Source organism: Hevea brasiliensis, chromosome 2 (genome assembly GCF_030052815.1).
Source record: "Hevea brasiliensis isolate MT/VB/25A 57/8 chromosome 2, ASM3005281v1, whole genome shotgun sequence".
Taxonomy (NCBI): domain Eukaryota; kingdom Viridiplantae; phylum Streptophyta; class Magnoliopsida; order Malpighiales; family Euphorbiaceae; genus Hevea; species Hevea brasiliensis.
In genome coordinates this window covers 70,606,007-70,628,637 of record NC_079494.1, presented here as the reverse complement: position 1 = coordinate 70,628,637, position 22,631 = coordinate 70,606,007, and positions in this window count along the sequence as shown.

The window sequence follows — 22,631 nt, the reverse complement described above, 5'->3', positions numbered from 1 at the left end:
TCAAGTCAATTTGTTGACTTTCTAAGGCTTAATAGGTAAATTTGTTGACTTTCTAAGGCTTAATAGGTAAATTTGTTGACTTTCTAAGGCTTAATAGGTATGGGAATTCTAATTTCACTAACATATCACATTTTGGTTGCCTAATTGTTTAGTTTTGGTTATTTTCTCAAAACTTAAGTCTTTTAGGCAAATTTGCAAATTTTCAGTTTTGGTGTCTTATGTTGTACTGTTCCATTAGTCATTTTGCTGTTAGAATTTGGCTAAGTTTTCTTCATAGAAATTGTTCCTTATTATCTTAAATTTATTCTCCTTTTTGAATCACTCCATTTGGAGTTTTTTAGCTCAAGTTATAGCCATTTGAATCATGGCTGCCGGATTGGCCTAACCCAGATTTCTAGGCACCAAAACTAGTTCTTGCAGTTTTAGGTCACCAAATTTGGGTGGCTAAATGACTTGGTTAAGGGCATAATTTGGGTTTGTATTCTTCATGAAAGTTTTAGGTCTATATCTCACTTTCTACTGGTAAAATTTCAGGTCATTTAGACCTGCCTAGCCCAAGTTATGGCCGAATGAACAAATACTGTTCATTTGGTCATTTTTGTACAAGTCAGATTGCCTAATCTGGATTTGGTTAATTTGTTCACTAGGTTTTAGTCACTTTTTGGGCATGAGTTGTCATTTTGTGTCTAGTTTCATTCCCAATTGGCCTAACACCAATTGGGCTTGTAAATTTTCAGTTTTGATCCCAAAAAGGGACCTTGGTCCTGCTACCTGCAACATGACCCTAATCACTCCGAATTTAAACTTAATTCCAACACTTCCAACATACCTCAATTAGTCACAAATGACCATTTCTCAACTCCAATATGGTCAACCACATCATTTAATAAATTCTCACATTTTTTCCTCTCAAAACCCTAGGTGCCAAAGCATACCAACATCACTTCCACACTCATACAAGCTTACCTACACTATTAATTCAATAAAATTCATACATTATCATCACAAACCCTAGCTGGCCAAAATTTACTTCTAGTCCTCCAACAGTTATTTTTGTTTCATTTTAAACATATTTCTAATTTCATTAAGCTATATACACAATAATTAAACTAAAAGTTTAAAGTTGAATTACTAACCTTGAATGCAGAATTTTAATCTTCCTTTTCTTCAAATTTTCCTTCTTTCTTTCTCTTGAACCTTCCTTTCTAGTTACCCAAACAAGTTTTATCTATGGTAGATAACTTTTCTATGGTGGGATTTGACTTTCTTCAAGCTCACAAAAGAGCTTTAATGGAGGTTTTTGGAGTGGGAGAGGTGAGAGGGAAGGCTCACGGCAACTTGAGAAGAAGACACTTTTTGTTGTTTATTTTTTTCTTTTATGATTTTTATCCTTATGGAAGACCAATAATTATCCAAAATTTATTTTTTTAATCAGTGTTTATTGCATCATGCATGATGACATACATGATGCCATCACCTTTCACTTTTCCTTTTTTTTTAATTTATTTTTCCATTAGTTCTTTAATTTAATTCTCGATTCCGAAATTTTCTTTTCTTTGATTTTATTTGACAGTTAGGTCAGGAGTCAGCTCTCAGGGTCAATTGACCAAATTTCCCCTCGCCGGTTCGACCCGGTTTGCAAATAATTCAATATTTCTTCCGGATCCCTGACCTAATTATTTGACTGGATTAACAATTCTTTTTTGTGATTTTCTTTTTTCCATTGTGTTGGCAATAGTCCTAAGGACCGCAGCGTCACATTTTACGATTCGAAATTTGAATTTAAATAAACTTCGTAATCCTTCCCGAGAAGGTCACCCATCGCTGTGACTCTCGGCTCGTTTAACTTCTTATGTTCTGTTTTTCTTATTTATGCTTAATTAATTGACAATTACTAATTATTTGTGTTCAGGGCTTATCTAGTTGTCTTAAGTGTGGTTTTAGTCCTTTTAATTGTTTGGACCGACACCGATCACCGGAATAGTGAAATATACTAGGCTATACAAATAGGGGTGTTACAATTCTCTTCCCCCCCCCCCCCCTAAAATAAATTTCGTCTCGAAATTTTACCTGGTATCAATTTCTGAACAGCTGTGGGTGTTGTCTTCTCAGGTCCTCCTCTCATTCCCAAGTAGCCTCCTGGCCTAAATGATGGTTCCACAGCACTTTCACTAACAGTATCTATTTGTTCCTCAGCTGCTTCACCTCATAAGTCAGAATCTCTATGAGTTCTTCCTCATATGTGAGGTCTGGATTCACCTCAATCTCTTTTACCGGTAGTACATGAGATGGGTCTAATCTATACCTCCTCAACATAGACACATGGAAGACATTATGTATCTTTTCTAACTCTGGAGATAGTGCCAAATGATATGCCAAAGGACCCACTCTTTCCAAAACCTCATATGGCCCAATGAAATAAGGACTCAGTTTCCCCTTTCTGCCAAATCTCATAATTTTCTTCCAAGGGGAAACCTTGAGGAATACTTTCTCACCCACGGCATATTCAATATCTCTTCTCTTCAGATCAACATAGGACTTATGACAGTCTGATGCAGTCTTAAGTCAATCTCTGATCAACCAAATCTTCTCCTCAGTTTGCTGAACAATTTTGGGCCCAATCATCTTCCTTTTACCTACTTCATCCCAACACAAAGGAGTTCTGCATTTTCTGCCATACAAAGCTTCATATGGAGGCATCCCAATGCTTGATTGGTAGCTGTTGTTGTAAGCAAACTCAATCAAAGGTAAGTGTATGTGCCCATTGCCCTCAAACTCAATCACACAAGCCCGTAGCATGTCCTCCAAGATCTGAATTATCCTCTTAGACTGGCCATTTGTCTATGGGTGGAATGCTGTACTGAAGTTCAATCTAGTTCCTAGGGCTCTCTGAAGACTACCCTAGATTCTATAAGTGAACCTAGGATCTCTATCTGATAAGATGGATACTAGCACCCCATACAGTCTTACTATCTCATCAATGTACAACTTGGCCAATCTTTCTAAACTGTAGCCCATCCGTGATGGCAGAAAATGAGCAGACTTGGTCAGTCTGTCAATAATGACCCATACTGCATCATGTCTCTTCTGTGTCCTCGGAAGTTGTCACACCCTACCCCTCTGTAAGGCATAACATGATCTCGTAGTATACCTAATGAATTACCAACTCCGTCTACTGATAATCCATTAAGTACTCTACAAGGGATTTTAAAAACTTTTCTTACTTCTTTTACAGTGGTGAGCACTATTTATAGGTGTTAAAAACCTTTTTGAACTGAAGTGATAGAACTAACACATTTGAATTATTTGGAGTTTCTGTAAAAATTTTGGCAGAGTGCCATCTGTATTTTGGATAAAATAGTTCTTCAGAAAACCTGTAAAAAGCACTTCAATAGATTTCCAAATCTCAACTCAAATCCACAGTGATTTTCAAAGACTGAGATAAAAGAAATATAATACAATTTTTACAAGCTAAAATAACTCATAATTATTTTACGACTTCAATGTATAATTTTTATTTACAACTGCTCAAAACCAACAACAATATGTACATACAGTGAACATACATTACATTACAAAATACAAAATATTGGTATACTCATTATACCCGGTAGTCTCTCGCTGGAGGTACTAGCAGCCTAGTCTGTCTGTCTACCTGCGACAACAATAAAAAGTTATCGCTGAGACAATGTCTCAGTGGTGCTCAACATTAACCAAATACAATTTTAAATCACGAATCATAAATCATTTAAATAGTGGATACTTAAAACCATAGTTAAATTCAAGACAATGAATGTCATAAGGAATTTAACACAATATCACAATAAATCTCAGTAATCAAAACATAGTTAGATTCAGAAGACAGTGAATGTCAATAAGAATTTAAACTCCATTTCACAAATTATTAAAGCTCATAATAACACAATTTGGTCAAATAATTTAAGAACACAGTGTTGCTAATTCATACACAACTTAGGCCATGACACAATTTTCCGATCAATGCTAGCATTTAAGGGTACTTACCAAAGCACCTGCAGCGCATGTATCGCCGTCCCTGCAAGCCCTTGGGTGGTACCTATCAGAGCACTTGCAGGCATTACGTATCGCCATCCCTGCAAGCTCCTGAGTTCACTCGTGAGAGTTCCCAAGAATCGTAGGCGTTACGTATCGCCGTCCCTACTTTGTTCTGATAACACTAAACACCTTTTATCTCAAAATTTCCAAAGTCATAATTTCATTCACAAGATGGCAACATAATTCATAATTAACTTCAACTTTCACAAATCACACCAAATCAATTTTTTCACAGTTTCAAACCATTTACAATGCTTTTCAAGCAATAAGCATCCATCAATATCATTCAAACAATTTCTCACAATTTCAAACCATTTACAGTGCTTGTAACACCCCTAAGTTTGATAGTGCGTTCTGCTGTTCCGGTGACCGGTGCTGTCCGGACAGCTAGGATGCCTAGAACCACACTTCAATATGAGTAAGGAGACATAAAATAATGAAATACAAGAAAAGGAAATACAAGAAAAACAAAGGAAAAATAATAGCAAAGAAGTGTAACCAAGTTAAGCGAGCCGGGAAACCTAGCGATGGGTGACCACACCGGGAAGTCACGGCATGGACCGTTGACTAGCCCTGGACTGTGGGGAACCCTGGAAAACATTTTTGGGACTTAAATAGACCCTCATTGAAGAATAAATATCATTAGGAAGATCAAAGAAAAATTAAATAATTAGTACAAAGAAAAGTGAGAAATCGAAAAACAGACAAAACCCGGTATTACCGAAAAATCGGGAATGCAACCTGAACAGGGGCATTATGCTCATTTGACATCCCGAATTGCCTTTTGACCTAAATGTCCATTAAAAATAAATAATATTACATTTAGAAAATAAAATAAAAATTAATTTGGTGGTACCTAAAGTAAATAGTGAGAATTAAAGGTTCAATGTGGAATAAGTGAAAGTTTAACTTATAATATGAATTAATTAGAGTAAGTGGACCACTAAAGGAATAAAATAAACACATAATGGTGCTGATGTAAGTCCACTATATCCAGCAAAATGTTCATCTTCTTCACTCCCTTAACTTAGCCAAATTGAAGAAGAAGAAAAACCTCCATTAACGTTTTCATGCAAGCTTCATCTAACCCCTCATTTCAACTCCAATCACTTAGGTTCCTTCATGAAAGTTTGTCTACACATCATAAGGAAGATCTTGATACCAAATTTAAGAAGTTTAATCAAGGTTTGGCAAGTTCCAACCATAAGGTAAGTTTACACTTTTGAAGATGGCTTTGTTAAACTTTGTGTACATGTTATGGGTATTGGTTTTGTGAAGGAAATTTTTAAGTTTGAAGAGTTATTGAGATGTCCATTTTGGACAGCCATGTAGTCATGTATTGATGAAGTATTTGTACATATATTTGATGAGAATTATGTTGGTTATGGTGATGTAATATCCTAGTAAATTATTCCATATATATATATGGTGATTTTTGCATTTGGATGGAAATTGATGAATTGTGGAATACTTTGGTGTTGAGGAAGTTTGCGGCAGCCTTGAGATTCTTGAATAAATGTATATGTTCATGAAAGTATTGGCAGAATATTGACCTTGAGAGTTGATGGATATGTGTATAAATTGATTGTGTAAGTATATGTAAAAATTTGTAATGGTTAGGTGTGTATGTGATTGTACTTAGAACTTGTAAATGTGAGTTTTAATTGGCGTATTGAGGATAATTGCAATCTGCCCAAAGTGATGTTAATGTAAAGTGGAATATGTTTTTGGTAATGTACCAAAACAGATTTGGTAGGGAAGTAAACATATTGCAAGGTAAATGTGTCATTGATGTATGTTTAAGCAAGGTAACTAAAGGCAGTATACATTTTAGCCTATAACTTTAAATGTGTAACCTCAATTGGTATGAGACCAATTGGAGGTGGAAATAGGCACAAAATGTGCCAACTTTCATTGAGAAAGCATACCAAAATTATGCTTGCAAGGTGACATAAGAAAATGACCAATTCGGATTAGGTGCAATTAGGACCTGAAGAATGACCAATTGGGCAGCAGTGAGTGTTTAGGCCATAACTCACTCAAAAAAGGTCCAATTGACCTGAAATTTTAACCATGAATAGTTAAGACCCATACCTACAAGTCTTATGAAGACATCAAAGCCCAGAAATGACCATAAGCAAGTCAAAAAGCTTGCACAAGTTTGGGTCCAAAAACTGGCCGAACTAGAGTTGACCAAATTGACCTAAAATTGACTTAATTTGATACTATTTGACCAGCAATAGTATAATGACCATAACTTGGTCTACTTAACTCGGAATGACCTAAAATTTTGCACTGCTGTCCATAAGACATAGATCTACAAGTTTGTAGTTTTGACCGAAACCCGAAAACCGAGGGAACTAGGTCGTCCGGCTAGGTCAAACTAGTATCCCGGAATCCAGCAAGTTGCATTAAAATGCACTAAACAAGGAAATGAGTTTGGTAAAACGTACCGACCCTAAAACCCTATCGAATATGACATATTAATAACGTTAAGACCTAATTTACCTAGAAAACATCGAGGGTCGTTATATGGGTTGATTAAGCAAATAAAGGTATCCAGTGAATTATTTATCGAACATTATCGTTAGAGACAGTTTAATTTAGTACTAAAACACTTCAAATTGTGCTTCTCAGTTACTAAAGGCTCAGGGAAAGGGAAGGAAACACTGAGTCCAGACCAGGAGACAGTCATCAGAGGTTTGTGCACAATGGCTATTTCTTTTGAATTATTTTCAATTGAAATAAATTATGACTACTTGTATGTTATTGTTTTAAATTGTGGAAATGTACTTGAATGGATATTTATTGCTTGAAAAGCATTGTAAATGATTTGAAACTGTGAGAAACTGTTTGAATGGTATTTGATGGATACTTATTGATTGAAAAGCACTATAAATGGTTTTTGTGGAAATTGAAGTGAATTACGAATTGTGTTGCCATTTTGTGAATGAAATTATAACTTTGGAAATTTATTGGATTCTTCGGATCATTTGAATAAAATGTTTGGAATTGTTTTGATTCACAATTGGCATGACATCACATTATGTTCCTCCTCCATTAATGGGGTGAGTGTGATTATTCCTCCCTCTTTGACTTATCAGTCTGGGGTGAGTATGATTATGTTCCTCCCTCTTTGACTTCCCAGTCTAAGGTGAGTATGGATGAGTACTCATTATATAGCTAGCTTCCTCCCTCATTGATTTCGATTATTGGGGTGAGTATGTCTTGTCGTGGTGTACAACACGGCATGTGTGGAAAAAGAATTGTGTCATAGCCTAAATTGTGTTATTGATTGGCAACATTGTATTATTCAGTTATTTGATCGAATTGTGTTATTGATTTGCAAAACGATATTATTCAGTTATTTGATCGAATTGTGTTATTGATTTGCAAAATGATATTATTCAGTTATTTGATCGAATTGTGTTATTGATTTGCAAAATGATATTATTCAGTTATTTGATCGAATTGTGTTATTGATTTGCAAAACGATATTATTTAGTTATTTGATCGAATTGTGTTATTGATTTGCAAAACGATATTATTCAGTTATTTGATCGAATTGTGTTATTGATTTGCAAAACGATATTATTCAGTTATTTGATCGAATTGTGTTATTGATTTGCAAAACGATATTATTCATTTATTTGATCAAATTGTGATATTGATCGGCAACACTGTGTTATTCAGTAATTTGATCAAATTGTGTATGAATTGGCAATACGGTATTCTTAAATTATTTGACTAAATTGTGTTATTATGAAATTTGATAATTTGTGAATTGGAGTTTAAATTCCTTATGACATTCATTGTCTTGAATTTAACTATGGTTTTACGTATCCACTATTTATATGGTTTATGAATTGTGATTTAAAGTTGTATTTGGTTAATGTTGTGCACCACTGAGACATTGTCTCAGCGATAGCTTTTTATTGCTGTCGCAGGTAGACAGATAGACAGGGCAGCAGACTAGGCTGCTAGTACCTCCAGTGAGAGATTTTTTGGGTATAACGAGTATACCGCTTTTTGCATTTTGTACTGTAATGTATGACCACTGTATGTACATATTGTTTTGGTTTGAGCAGTTGTAAATTAAAATTGTACATTGAAGTTGTAAAGTAAATTATGAGTTATTTTGACTTGTAAAAATTGTATTATATTTCTTTTATCTCAGTCTTTGAAAAATCACTGTGGATTTGAGTCGAGAAACATGTTGTGTTGAGAAAATATGTTGGAGTTGAGATTTGGAAAAATATTGAAGTCCTTTTTACAGGTTTTCTGAAGAACTGTTTTATCCAAAATACAGATGGCACTCTGCCAAAAAAAAAAAAATTTACAGAAATTCCAAATAATTCAAATATGTTAGTTCTATCACTTCAGCTCTCAAAAGTTTTTAACACCTGTAAATAGTGCTCACCACTGTAAAAGAAGCAAGAAAAGTTTTTAAAATCCCTTGTAGTATATTTAATGGATTATCAGTAGACGGAGTTGGTAATTCATTAGGTATACTACGGGATCATGTTATGCCTTACAGAGGGGTAGGGTGTGACATGTTTTAGTGGTATCAGAGCAAAGTTTTTAAATTTTGTTTTCACCTGTTATTTGAATATTCTTTCTACATAGTACAACTGCTCAACATCATTGTTTGATACATATAGTACATTACATTATAAATATGCACTAACGAGAGTAGATCTCCTTGTGTTATTTGTTCAGGAGATCTAAGATCCTCGCATTGACTATGGAAGAGGGTGATCGTTCAATCGATCAATATATAGAGGCTGAGGTGCAAGGGGATGCCCCAACCCTACATAATGTCAGTGGTTCAAAGAAGACCACTCGCAGCATCGCAGATTCTGCTCGCTGGCCACAGACGCACTGCAATGTTCCAACAAATGGATGGTAATGTGCCTACTCAAACCCCAATACAAACACCAGTGGTACAACCACAGTCTTCTGCTAGACAATATGACAAATTGATGAAATATGGGGCTACAGAGTTCAAGGGGACAGTAGATCCTCTAGAGGCAGAACAGTGGTTAGAAAGGATGGATAGGGTATTCAAGAAACTTCACTGCACAGAGGAGCTTAGATTTGAATACTCAGTATCCTTGCTACAGGGGGATGCTTATGACTGGTGGAAAACCATTCCCCACAGTCTGGTAGAACCTGCAGTGCTAACATTGAATGACTTCCTCAGGGAATTCAGGCAAAAATATGTCCCTGATGCTTATGTAGACCGTGTCGCAAGAGTTCCTAAGTCTGAAACAGGGGAGCAGATCAGTGGCTGAATATGAAAGAGAATTTTTCCGCCTGAGCCATTATGCAGTAAGTCTACTTTCTACCAGTAGGGAGAGATGTAAGAGGTTTGAAACCGGCCTGAAGCCTAGTATCAGATTACAAGTGGTAGGATTCAAACATAACAACTTCTTTGAACTTATTTCTCAAGCACTAGAATTAGAAAGAATTGAATCTGAAGCGGCTCTTGAGAAAAAGAAATCAGAGAAGACAGAAAAAGAGGGAAAGTCAGCAGAACAGAGTTCTAGTGGTCCTACTGGAAAGAGGAAAAGCTTTGGGGGATACGACAGAGATAGTAAGAAGTCCGGTAGAGATAAATCTTTTGGACAGAAACCACCTCGATAGGATCAGCAAACTCAACAGAAACCCAGGAATGCGCTGTCAGATCGACTTTGTGAAACTTGTGGTAAACCACATAGTGGGGTATGTTATAGAGCCGTAGGAGCATGTTTTAACTGTGGAGAGACTGGCCATTTTGCTAGGGATTGTGTAAATCCAGTGTCGCTCGATCATTTACTACACCAAAGGGATCAACCCAAGTTTCTACCCCAAATAGTTCACCATCAGTTAGTAGAGGCAGAGGTAGAGGTAGGGGTAGTACACCTAGAAGTCAGAGTACTGTGAATCAGCCAGAACAGGGTGATGCTCCAGCTGGAGTATACGCTGTACAGCAGAGAGAAGAGGCTTAGACTTTTGACATTATTGCTGGTACCTTCTCAATTAGCAACTAAGATATATATATGTATTATTTGATCTGGAGTTTGCATACTTTTATGTTAGTGTTAGAACTACATGTTCTATTGTTATTCCTTTACAAGGGAATAAATTTTGATGCATTAGTGATTAGTCCTTAAGATAAGGATTGTGATAATAAGTGAAATTAGTTTTGAAAGAGTTTATCGGCGAAAAGTATTTTCTAACACACCATAAATTATAAAGCTAATTAGTGAGCCTACTTAATGTAAGGCAAGAGGACGTAAAAGTAAGATGCAGTAATGGAATTGCTCTAGATGAGGGCAAGGAGGTTACTGTTAGAAATTGCTAATGGATATTGTAATCAAAATAAGATTCGAATATCAGTGAATTCGAAATGGATAAAAGATAGGAAAGTTTGATCTATTGGGATGTATCGTAGTAACTATGCAATGTTCTTGATGTTTATAATCGTAGTCGTAGATTACTGACTAACTTGAGATTATTGTGTAGAGCTACGTACTACCCGATAGTACATCTAGATGAGAATAGTTGCCAACGGCATCTGTTTTGGTATAGTTATGCCAGGACAGAATTTAATTGTTAGAAATAAGTTTGAAAATCCTACTTAGGGATCTAAAACTTAAAAGTTAGAATATCAAAAGGTTATAGTTCAGTACAAAAAGAAGTAAGTTATAGAATATTGACAGATAAAAAGAGTTATGGAAGTAGAGATTTGAACAGTTGATTCATATATAACAAAGAAATATTACGAATGTGAGGAAGACTATGGACTAGAATGGTTAGAGGACCAATGACTGATGAATGATTCTAACATGACCTCAAGGGTCATTCAAGAAGGAACATGAACCGAAATATTAGACAGCACAATAGTAAGAGGAGATTGGTGTTATACAAACAAATTAAGCGTTGTATTAGATTGTTAAAAGTCTTATACAAATTTGAGGAAAAGAAGATTATACGATCATATAGAAAGGAGAAAATAAACGTATGACTATTGTAAGATAGCTATTGGGTAAAATTTCGTGGACGAAATTTATTTAAGGGGGGGAGAATTGTAACACCCCTAAGTTCGATAGTGCGCTCATTGCTGACCGGTCTTTGTCCGGACAGCTAGGATGCCTAGAACCACACTTCAATATGAGTGAGGAGACATAAAATAATGAAATACAAGAAAAGGAAATACAAGAAAAAAAAAGGAAAAATAATAGCGAAGAAGTGTAACCAAGTTAAGCGAGCCGGAAAACCTAGCGATGGGTGACCGCACCGGGAAGTCACGGTGTGGACCGTTGACTAGCCCTGGACTGCGGGGAACCCTGGAAAACATTTTTGGGACTTAAATAGACCCTCATTGAAGAATAAATATCATTAGGAAGATCAAAGAAAAATTAAATAATTAGTACAAAGAAAAGTGAGAAATCGAAAAACAGATAAAACCCGATATTACCGAAAAATCGGGAATGTAACCTGAACAGGGGCATTATGGTCATTTGACATCCCGAATTGTCTTTTGACCTAAATTTCCATTAAAAATAAATAATATTACATTTATAAAATAAAATGAAAAATTAATTTGGTGGTACCTAAAGTAAATAGTGAGAATTAAGGGTTTAATGTGGAATAAGTGAAAGTTTAACTTATAATATGAATTAATTAGAGTAAGTGGACCACTAAAGGAATAAAATAAACACATAATGGTGCTGATGTAAGCCCACTATATCCAGCAAAATGTTCATCTTCTTCACTCCCTTAACTTAGCCAAATTGAAGAAGAAGAAAAACCTCCATTAACGTTTTCATGCAAGCTTCATCTAACCCCTCATTTCAACTCCAATCACTTAGGTTCCTTCATGAAAGTTTGTCTACACATCATAAGGAAGAGCTTGATACCAAATTTAAGAAGTTTAATCAAGGTTTGGCAAGTTTCAACCATAAGGTAAGTTTACACTTTTGAAGATGGCTTTGTTAAACTTTGTGTACATGTTATGGGTATTGGTTTTGTGAAGGAAATTTTTAAGTTTGAAGAGTTATTGAAATGTCCATTTTGGACAGCCATGTAGTCATGTATTGATGAAGTATTTGTACATATATTTGATGAGAATTATGTTGGTTATGGTGATGTAATATCCTAGTAAATTATTCCATATATATATATGGTGATTTTTGCATTTAGATGGAAATTGATGAATTGTGGAATACTTTGGTGTTGAGGAAGTTTGCGGCAGCCTTGAGATTCTTGAATAAATGTATATGTTCATGAAAGTATTGGCAGAATATTGACCTTGAGAGTTGATGGATATGTGTATAGATTGATTGTGTAAGTATATGTAAAAATTTGTAATGGTTAGGTGTGTATGTGATTGTACTTAGAACTTGTAAATGTGAGTTTTAATTGGTGTATTGAGAATAATTGCAATCTGCCCAAAGTGACGTTAATGTAAAGTGGAATATGTTTTTGGTAATGTACCAAAACAGATTTGGTAGGGAAGTAAACATATTTCAAGGTAAATGTGTCATTGATGTATGTTTAAGCAAGGTAACTAAAGGCAGTATACATTTTAGCTTATAACTTTAAATGTGTAACCTCAATTGGTATGAGACCAATTGAAGGTGGAAATAGGCACAAAATGTGCCAACTTTCATTGAGAAAGCATACCAAAATTCTGCTTGCAAGGTGACATAATAAAATGACCAATTCGGATTAGGTGCAATTAGGACCTGAAGAATGACCAATTGGGCAGCAGTGAGTGTTTAGGCCATAACTCACTCAAAACAGGTCCAATTGACCTCAAATTTTAACCATGAATAGTTAAGACCCATACCTACAAGTCTTATGAAGACACCAAAGCCCAGAAATGACCATAAGCAAGTCAAAAAGATTGCACAAGTTCGGGTCCAAAAACTGGCCGAACCAGAGTTGACCAAATTGACCTAAAATTGACCTAATTTGATACCATTTGACCAGCAATAGTATAATGACCATAACTTGGTCTACTTAACTCGCAATGACCTAAAATTTTGCACTGCGGTCCATAAGACATAGATCTACAAGTTTGTAGTTTTGACCGAAACTCGAAAACCGAGGGAACTAGGTCGTCCGGCTAGGTCAAACTAGTATCCCGGAATCCAGCAAGTTGCATTAAAATGCACTAAACAAGGAAATGAGTTTGGTAAAATGTACCGACCCTAAAACCCTATCGAATATGACATATTAATAACGTTAAGACCTAATTTACCTAGAAAACATCGAGGGTCGATATATGGGTTGATTAAGCAAATAAAGGTATCCAGTGAATTGTTTATCGAACATTATCGTTAGAGACAGTTTAATTTAGTACTGAAACACTTCAAATTGTGTTTCTCAGTTACTAAAGGCTCAGGGAAAGGGAAGGAAACACTGAGTCCAGACCAGGAGACAGTCATCAGAGGTTTGTACACAACGGCTATTTCTTTTGAATTATTTTCAATTGAAATAAATTATGACTACTTGTATGTTATTGTTTTAAATTGTGGAAATGTACTTGAATGGATATTTATTGCTTGAAAAGCATTGTAAATGATTTGAAACTGTGAGAAACTGTTTGAATGGTATTTGATGGATACTTATTGATTGAAAAGCACTGTAAATGGTTTTTGTGGAAATTGAAGTGAATTACGAATTGTGTTGCCATTTTGTGAATGAAATTATAACTTTGGAAATTTATTGGATTCTTCGGATCATTTGAATAAAATGTTTGGAATTGTTTTGATTCACAATTGGCATGACATCACATTATGTTCCTCCTCCATTAATGGGGTGAGTGTGATTATTCCTCCCTCTTTGACTTATCAGTCTGGGGTGAGTATGAATATGTTCCTCCCTCTTTGACTTCCCAGTCTAAGGTGAGTATGGATGAGTACTCATTATATAGCTAGCTTCCTCCCTCATTGATTTCGATTATTGGGGTGAGTATGTCTTGTCGTGGTGTACAACACGGCATGTGTGGAAAAAGAATTGTGTCATGGCCTAAATTGTGTTATTGATTGGCAACATTGTATTATTCAGTTATTTGATCGAATTGTGTTATTGATTTGCAAAACGATATTATTCAGTTATTTGATCGAATTGTGTTATTGATTTGCAAAATGATATTATTCAGTTATTTGATCGAATTGTGTTATTGATTTGCAAAACGATATTATTTAGTTATTTGATCGAATTGTGTTATTGATTTGCAAAACGATATTATTCAGTTATTTGATCGAATTGTGTTATTGATTTGCAAAACGATATTATTCAGTTATTTGATCGAATTGTGTTATTGATTTGCAAAACGATATTATTCATTTATTTGATCAAATTGTGATATTGATCGGCAACACTGTGTTATTCAGTAATTTGATCAAATTGTGTATGAATTGACAATACGGTATTCTTAAATTATTTGACTAAATTGTGTTATTATGAAATTTGATAATTTGTGAATTGGAGTTTAAATTCCTTATGACATTCATTGTCTTAAATTTAACTATGGTTTTACGTATCCACTATTTATATGGTTTATGAATTGTGATTTAAAGTTTTATTTGGTTAATGTTGTGCACCACTGAGACATTGTCTCAGTGATAGCTTTTTATTGCTGTCCCAGGTAGACAGACAGACAGGGCAGCAGACTAGGCTGCTAGTACCTCCAGTGAGAGATTTTTTGGGTATAACGAGTATACCGCTTTTTGCATTTTGTACTGTAATGTATGACCACTGTATGTACATATTGTTTTGGTTTGAGCAGTTGTAAATTAAAATTGTACATTCAAGTTGTAAAGTAAATTATGAGTTATTTTGACTTGTAAAAATTGTATTATATTTCTTTTATCTCAGTCTTTGAAAAATCACTGTGGATTTGAGTCGAGAAACATGTTGTGTTGAGAAAATATGTTGGAGTTGAGATTTGGAAAAATATTGAAGTCCTTTTTACAGGTTTTCTGAAGAACTGTTTTATCCAAAATACAGATGGCACTCTGCTAAAAAAAAAATTTACAGAAATTCCAAATAATTCAAATATGTTAGTTCTATCACTTCAGCTCTCAAAAGTTTTTAACACCTGTAAATAGTGCTCACCACTGTAAAAGAAGCAAGAAAAGTTTTTAAAATCCCTTGTAGTATATTTAATGGATTATCAGTAGATGGAGTTGGTAATTCATTAGGTATACTACGGGATCATGTTATGCCTTACAGAGGGATAGGGTGTGACAGTGCTGTTCAAGCGATAAATATTCATTCAAACACATTTTCACAATTTAAAATAATAATATACAAATAGTCATAATTCATTTCAATTGAAAAATTCAAAAGAAATAGTTGTTGTGCACAAACAAAATTTAAAACAATAACATACAATTAATCATATGAAATATTATTCAGAGCAAAATCAGTTGAAAACTAGTTGTGCACAAACCTCTGATAACTGTCTCTCGGTCTGGACTCAGTGTTTCCTTCCCTTTTCCTGAGTCTTTGGTAACTGAGAAACACAATTTGAAGTGTTTCAGTACTAAATTAAACTGTCTCTAACTATAATGTTCGATAAGTAATTCACTGAAGGCTATTATTTTCTCAATCACCTAATATACTGACTCTCGATGCGTTTTTAAGTAAATTAGGTTTTAGTGTCATTAATATGTCACATTCGATAGGGTTTTAGGGTTGGTACATTTTACCAAACTCATTTCATTGTTTAGTGCATTTTAATGCAACTTGCTGGATTCCGAGATACTAGTTTGACCTAGCCGGACGACCTAGTTCCCTCGGTTTTCGGGTTTTGGTTAAAACTACAAACTTGTAGATCTATATCTTATGGAACGCGGGGAAAAATTTTAGGTCATTCTGAGTTAAGTAGACCAAGTTATGGTCATTATACTTTTGCTGGTCAAATGGCATCAAATTAGGTCAATTTTAGGTCAATTTGGTCAACTTTGGTTCGGCCAGTTTTTGGACCCGAACTTGTGCAAGCTGTTTGACTTACTTATGGTCATTTCTGGGTTTTGGTGTCTTCATAAGACTTGTAGGTATGGGTCTTAACTATTCATGGTTAAAATTTCAGGTCAATTGGACCTGTTTTCAGTGAGTTATGGCCTAAACACTAACTGCTGCCCAATTGGTCAGTTTTCAGGTTTCAATTGCACTTAATCCGAATTGGTCATTTTTCATGTTACCTTGCAAGCAGAATTTTGGTATGCTTTCTCAATGAAAGTTGGCACATTTTGTGCCTAGTTTCACCTCCAATTGGTCTCATACCAATTGGAGTTACACATTTAAAGTTATAGGCTAAAATGCATACTGCCCTTAATGACCTTGCTTAAACATACATCAATGACACATTTACCTTACTATATGTTCACTTCCCTTACCAATTCTATTTTGGTACATTACCAAAACCATATACCACTTCACTTTAAAGTCACTTTGGGCAGATTACAATTATCCTCAATACACCAATTAAAACTCAAATTTACAAAGTCTAAGTACAATCACATATACACCTAAACATTACTCATTCTTACATACACTTTACACAACCAATCTATATACATATCCATCAATCCTCAATGTCAATATTCTGCCAATACCTTCATGAACTCATACATTTATCAAAGTGTCCCAAGGCTGCCGAAATATTTTACAATACCAAAGTTTCCCACAATTCGTCAATCTCCAATTCAAGTGCACAATCACCACATTTTCATGGAAATAACTTACTAGGATATTAAATCCCTCTACTCAACATGAATTTACATCAAATATATGTAATAATAAATCATTAAATACATAACTCCATGGCTGTCCAAAATGGACATATCAATAACTCCTCAAACTTGAAAATTTTCTTCACAAATCCAACACCCATAACATGTACACAAAGTTTAACAAAGCAATATTAAAAAATGTAAACTTACCTATGGTTGGAACTTGCTAAACCTTAATTAAACTTCTTGATTTTGGTATCAAGCTCTTCCTTATGATGTGTAGACAATCTTTAATGAAGAGCCCTAATGATTGGAAGTGAAATGAGGAGGTTAGGTGAGCTTGAGAGAAAACGGCAACGGAGGTCTTTTAATTCTTCATTTCGGCAAGGTTTGGTGATTTGGAGAAGATGAAGTTTCTGATGGTGTAATGGAATTACAGCTGCCCCATTTTGCTTTTAGTTTATTCATTAGTGGCCCACTCACACAATTTAATCATTTAATAAGTTAAATTCCCACTTATTCCACATTAAACCCTTAATTCTTGCTATTCACTTTAGGTACCACCAAATTAATTTTTCATTTTATTTTCTAAGTGTAATATTATTTATTTTTAATGGACATTTAGGTCAAAAGACAATTTGGGATGTCGATTGACCATAATGCCCCTGTTCGGGTTGCATTCTTGATTTTTCGGTAACACCGAGTTTTGTCTGTTTTTCGATTTCTCACTTTTCTTGGTGCTAATTATTTAATTTTTTTTTGATCTTCCTAATGATATTTATTCTTCAATAAGGGTCTATTTAAGTCCTAAAAATGTTTTCCAGGGTTCCCCGCAGTCCAGGGCTAGTCAACGGTCCACGCCGTGACTTCCCGTTGCGGTCACCCATCGCTAGGGTTCTCGACTCGCTTAACTTGGTTACATTTCTTTGCTATTATTTTTCCTTTGTTTTTCTTGTATTTCATTATTTTATGTCTCCTCGCTCATATCAAAGTGTAGTTCTAGGCATCCTAGCTGTCCGGACAACACTGGTCACCGGAACAGTAGAACGCACTACCGAACATAGGGGTGTTACAGAAGTCCCATCACAAAATCCATTGTTATTCTCTCCCATTGCCATTCTGGTACTAGTAGTGGATGTAACAAACCAGCAGGTACTTGATGCTTTGCCTTCACTTGCTGACAAGTTAGGCATTTTGAAACAAATTCTGTCACATCTCTTTTCATACCCATCCACCAGTAATGCTCCATTAGCCCTCTATACATTTTTGTGACTCCAGGGTGCATGGCAAAAGGAGACTCATGTGCTTCCTTCAAAATGATCTTTCTCAAATCAACATCATTAGGAACACACATTCTGCTCTGGTGTAGCAGTAGACCGTCATCTCTTATTGAGAATTCTGGTTTCTTGCCCTGTCTGACTTCTTCCAACAGCTTCTGATACCTTTCATCATTCTAAGTAGCCATTCTGATCTGATCAATCAACACTGGCTGTACATGCCATGCAACTGCTATCTGCCCCTCATCATTAATCTCTAAGTTGGCATGTAATGATCTCAACTCATGTACCATAGATAAAGGAGTCTTGCGACTTAAGGCGTCAGCCACCATATTAGCTTTTCCTGGCTGATAGTCTATCAGACAATCATAGTCTTTCATCAACTCTAACCATCTCCTCTGTCTCAAATTCAAATCTTTCTAGGTGCCTAAATACTTCAAACTCTTATGATCTGTGTAGATGTAACACTTCTCCCCATACAAATAGTGTCCCCAGATCTTAAGAGCAAATACAATAGCTGCAAGCTCCAAGTCATATGTTGGATAATTCCTCTCATGCAGTTTCAGCTGGCGTGATGCATAGGCAATGACATTTCGATCTTGTATCAATACGCAGCCTAATCCATTGTGAGAAGCATCACTGTAAACTGTATATTCTTTACCCGGAGTAGGTAAAGTCAGGACTGGAGCCTCAGTCAAACATCTTTTGAATTCATCAAAACTCTACTGGCATTTATCCATCCACTGAAATTTCACATCTTTTCAAAGTAGCTTAGTAAATGGAGACGCCAACATGGAGAACCCCTTCACAAACTGACGGTAGTATCCAGCTAAACCCAGAAAACTGTGAATCTCCATGATATTTCTGGGTGGCCTCTAATTAAGGACAGCTTCTATCTCACTTTGATCCACCTTGATGCCCTCTACCGATACTACATGCCCCAAGAAAGATATTTCTTTCAGCCAAAATTCACACTTCGATAATTTGGCATATAGCTGTTTCTCCCTCAAAGTCTATAGTACAATCTGCAGATGTCTATCATGCTCTTTTGCACTCCTCGAATAGACCAATATATCATCTATGAATACTACAACAAATTGGTCAAGGTATGGTCTAAAGATAGTGTTCATCAGATCCATAAAAGCAGTCGGAGCATTAGTCAACCCGAATGGCATGACCAAGAACTCATAATAGCCATAGCGGGTTCTGAAGGCAGTTTTAGGAATACTCTGCTTTTGTACTTTCAGCTGATAATAACCTGATCTCAGGTCAATTTTGGAGAATGCAGCTACACCCCTCAACTGAACAAACAAGTCATCAATGTGGGGCGATGTATATCTATTCTTTATTGTCACCTTATTCAACTGCCGATAGTCAATACATAAGCGGAGAGTGCCATCTTTCTTCTTGACAAATAACACTGGCGCTCCTCAAGGTGACACACTAGGGCGGATAAAGCCCTTGTCAAGCAACTCTTGCAACTGTACTTTCAACTCTTTCAATTCTGTAGGTGCCATTCTATATGGTATTATAGAGATTGGGTCCACACCAGGCATAACATCAATCTCAAACTGCATGTAACACCCCTATTTACATAGCCTGGTATATTTTACTATTTCAGTGACCGGTGTCGGTTCAGATAATTAAAGGGATTAAAACCACATCTAAGACAACTAGATAATCCATAAACATAAATAATTAGTAATTGTTAAATAGTTAAGTATAAATAAGTAAACAGAACACAAGAAGTTAAATGAGCCGAGAGTCACAGCGATGGGTGACCTTCTCGGGAAGGATTGCGAAGTCGATTTAAACTCAAATTTTGAACCGTAAAATGTGACGCCACAGTCCTTAGGACTATTGTGAACACAGTGGAAAAGAGAAAATCACAAAAAAGAAATGTTAAGTCGGTCAAATAATTAGGTCAGGGATCCAGAAGAAATATTGAATTATTTACAAACTGGATCGAACTGGCGAGGGGTAATTTGGTCAATTGACCCCGAGAGCTAACTCCTGACCTAACTGTCCAATAAAATCAGAGAAAAAAAAATTTCAGAATCGAGAATTAAATTAAAGAACTAAAGAAAAATAAATGAAAAAAAAAAGAGAAAAGAAAAAGTTTTCTTACATCATGTTGATGACATCAATTATGATGTCAAAATTAATTTTTAATTTCCCACAATTTTTTACCAATTCAAATACACAAAATAAGACCTAAAATACATAAAATTAAAACAAAAAAAAATCAGCTCTTCTCTCCCACAAATTCGGTAACCTCACCATTTCACTCTCCTCCATTGCCAAAACCACCATTAAAGCTTGGTAAAGCTTGAGTTTTCCCCACTAAACCCTAACTTTTCCAAAATTAGTCCATAAAAACTTATTGACTTCACTTGAGAAGAAGCTTGAGCAAGAAATGAAAGAAGAAAAGAAGAAGAAAATTGAAGATTAACATCCAAGTTGTGGTTAGTAATTTAAGTTGAAAAATTCAGTTTATTGATTGTGTGTTTAGCTTAACTAACCTAGAACTCAACTTAAAAATCAAAAGAAAACATCTTTGGAGGACCAATTGTGAATTTCAGCCAGCCTTAAGGGAGTAGAGATTTCATGGTTTTGATGAATTAAAAAGCATAATTGAGTTGAAATATATGGGCAAGTGTTGAATAATGACTTAAATTGCATAAAATTTCAAAATGGTGTAGCTAGGGTTTTGGCACCTAGGGTTTGGAAGACAAAAATTTGGAGAAGTGGTCAAATGGTGTATTTGACCTTGTTTGAGATGGAAAATGGTCATTTTTGACCAATTGATGCATGTTGGAAGTGTTAGAATTTGGTTTAGATTCGGATTGAATGTGGGTAGTATGCAGGCGGCAGAACCAAGGTCCTTTTTAGGGACCAAAAATGAAAATTTACAAGTTCAATTGGTATGAGGCCAATAGGGAATGAAATAGGCACAAAATGACACATTTTTTATTCAAGAATCATGCTCAAAAAGTGACCAAAACCTAGTGAACATATTGACCAAATCTGGATTTTTGCAGTCTGACCTGTACAAAAATGACCAAATGAATAGTGTTTGTTCATTTGGCCATAACTTGGGCTAGGTAGGTAAAAATGACTTGAAATTTTACCAGTGGATAGCTGAGATATAGAACTAAAACTTTCATGGAGAACACAAACCCAAATTATGCACTTAACCAAGTCATTTGGCCACCCAAAGTTGGTGACCTAAAATTGCCAGAACCAATTTGGTGCCTAGAAATCTAGGTTAGGTCCAATCCGGCAGCCATGATTCAAATGGCTATAACTTGAGCTAAAAAACTCCAAATGGAGTGATTCAAAAAGGAGAATAAAGTTAAGACAATAGGGAACATTTTCTATGAAGAAAGTTTTTCCAAATTCTAATAGAAAAATGACCAATGGAACAGTGCAACTTAAGACACCAAAACTGAAAATTTGCAAATTTGCCTAAAAGACTTAGATTTTGAGTAAACAACCAAAACCAACAAATTTAGTAACCAAAATATAGTATGTGGGTGAAGTTGGAATTCCCATACATATTAAGCCTTAGAAAGTCAACAAATTGACTTGAATAGTGTTGTGAATAGTAACCCGAAACACAAATTTTAAAGAACGTCAAGTTTAGCACATTAAAGTTAGGTAAAAGTAAATTTAAATTTATTTTTGGATTTATGCTAAGTTATGATGCTGAAACACTATGAAACTGTGTGTTTCAGTGGAAAAGAATACTGGGAAGGAACCCAAAGTGTCAAGTCAAGGCCAAAAAGGAGACTCATATAAGGTTTGTGCACAACGTATAATTTCTATAAATTATCTTCTGCATATTGTTTTGAATAATTTGAAATATTGAATTGTGACATGTGAAGGAACGGAAGCGTGAAAAACACAAGTTTATACCATTGAATTCAAAAATTTTCACCTAGGGTCACATGCATCATGTAAGATTTATTTTTATCTATTTGATTTCAATGATAAACAACATATTAAAACTCTTTTAATATGTTTTTGGATCTGTATTTTCCATTTAAGATTTTAAAATTAATCAGATTAATTTTAGAACCCTAGATTAAATCAAGAACGATTACACTAACCTCTTGATGCACTGCAGCGTGTCTGCGCCTTTGAGATTCATCTTCAGGACACCATATGTTGTCCCTCTAGCTTGTCCACACCAAGAACACCTATGGCAGCCCTTGAATAGCTTCTAAAGCTTTTTCTATTAATTAGAAAATCAAGTTCTGCCTTTTAAGAGATTAAAGATGTAAACAGGACACTAGAAACAATTTCTAGTGTTCTTAATTCAAGAGATTGATGGCTAATCTCTTTGAATTGATAAGAGATGAAGAAGAAGAGATAAAAACCCTCAAAGTGGCGTGACAAAGGAGTGTGGCTGCTGGTTGTATTTTATTTTCTCATAACAACACTTAAATAGCTAGGTTAACACATTAAACCCTTGCCACATGTCACCCTTTGATTAGCTCTAGGTTTAAGTGACCCAATCACATTGTGCCAAGTGTCAAACCTA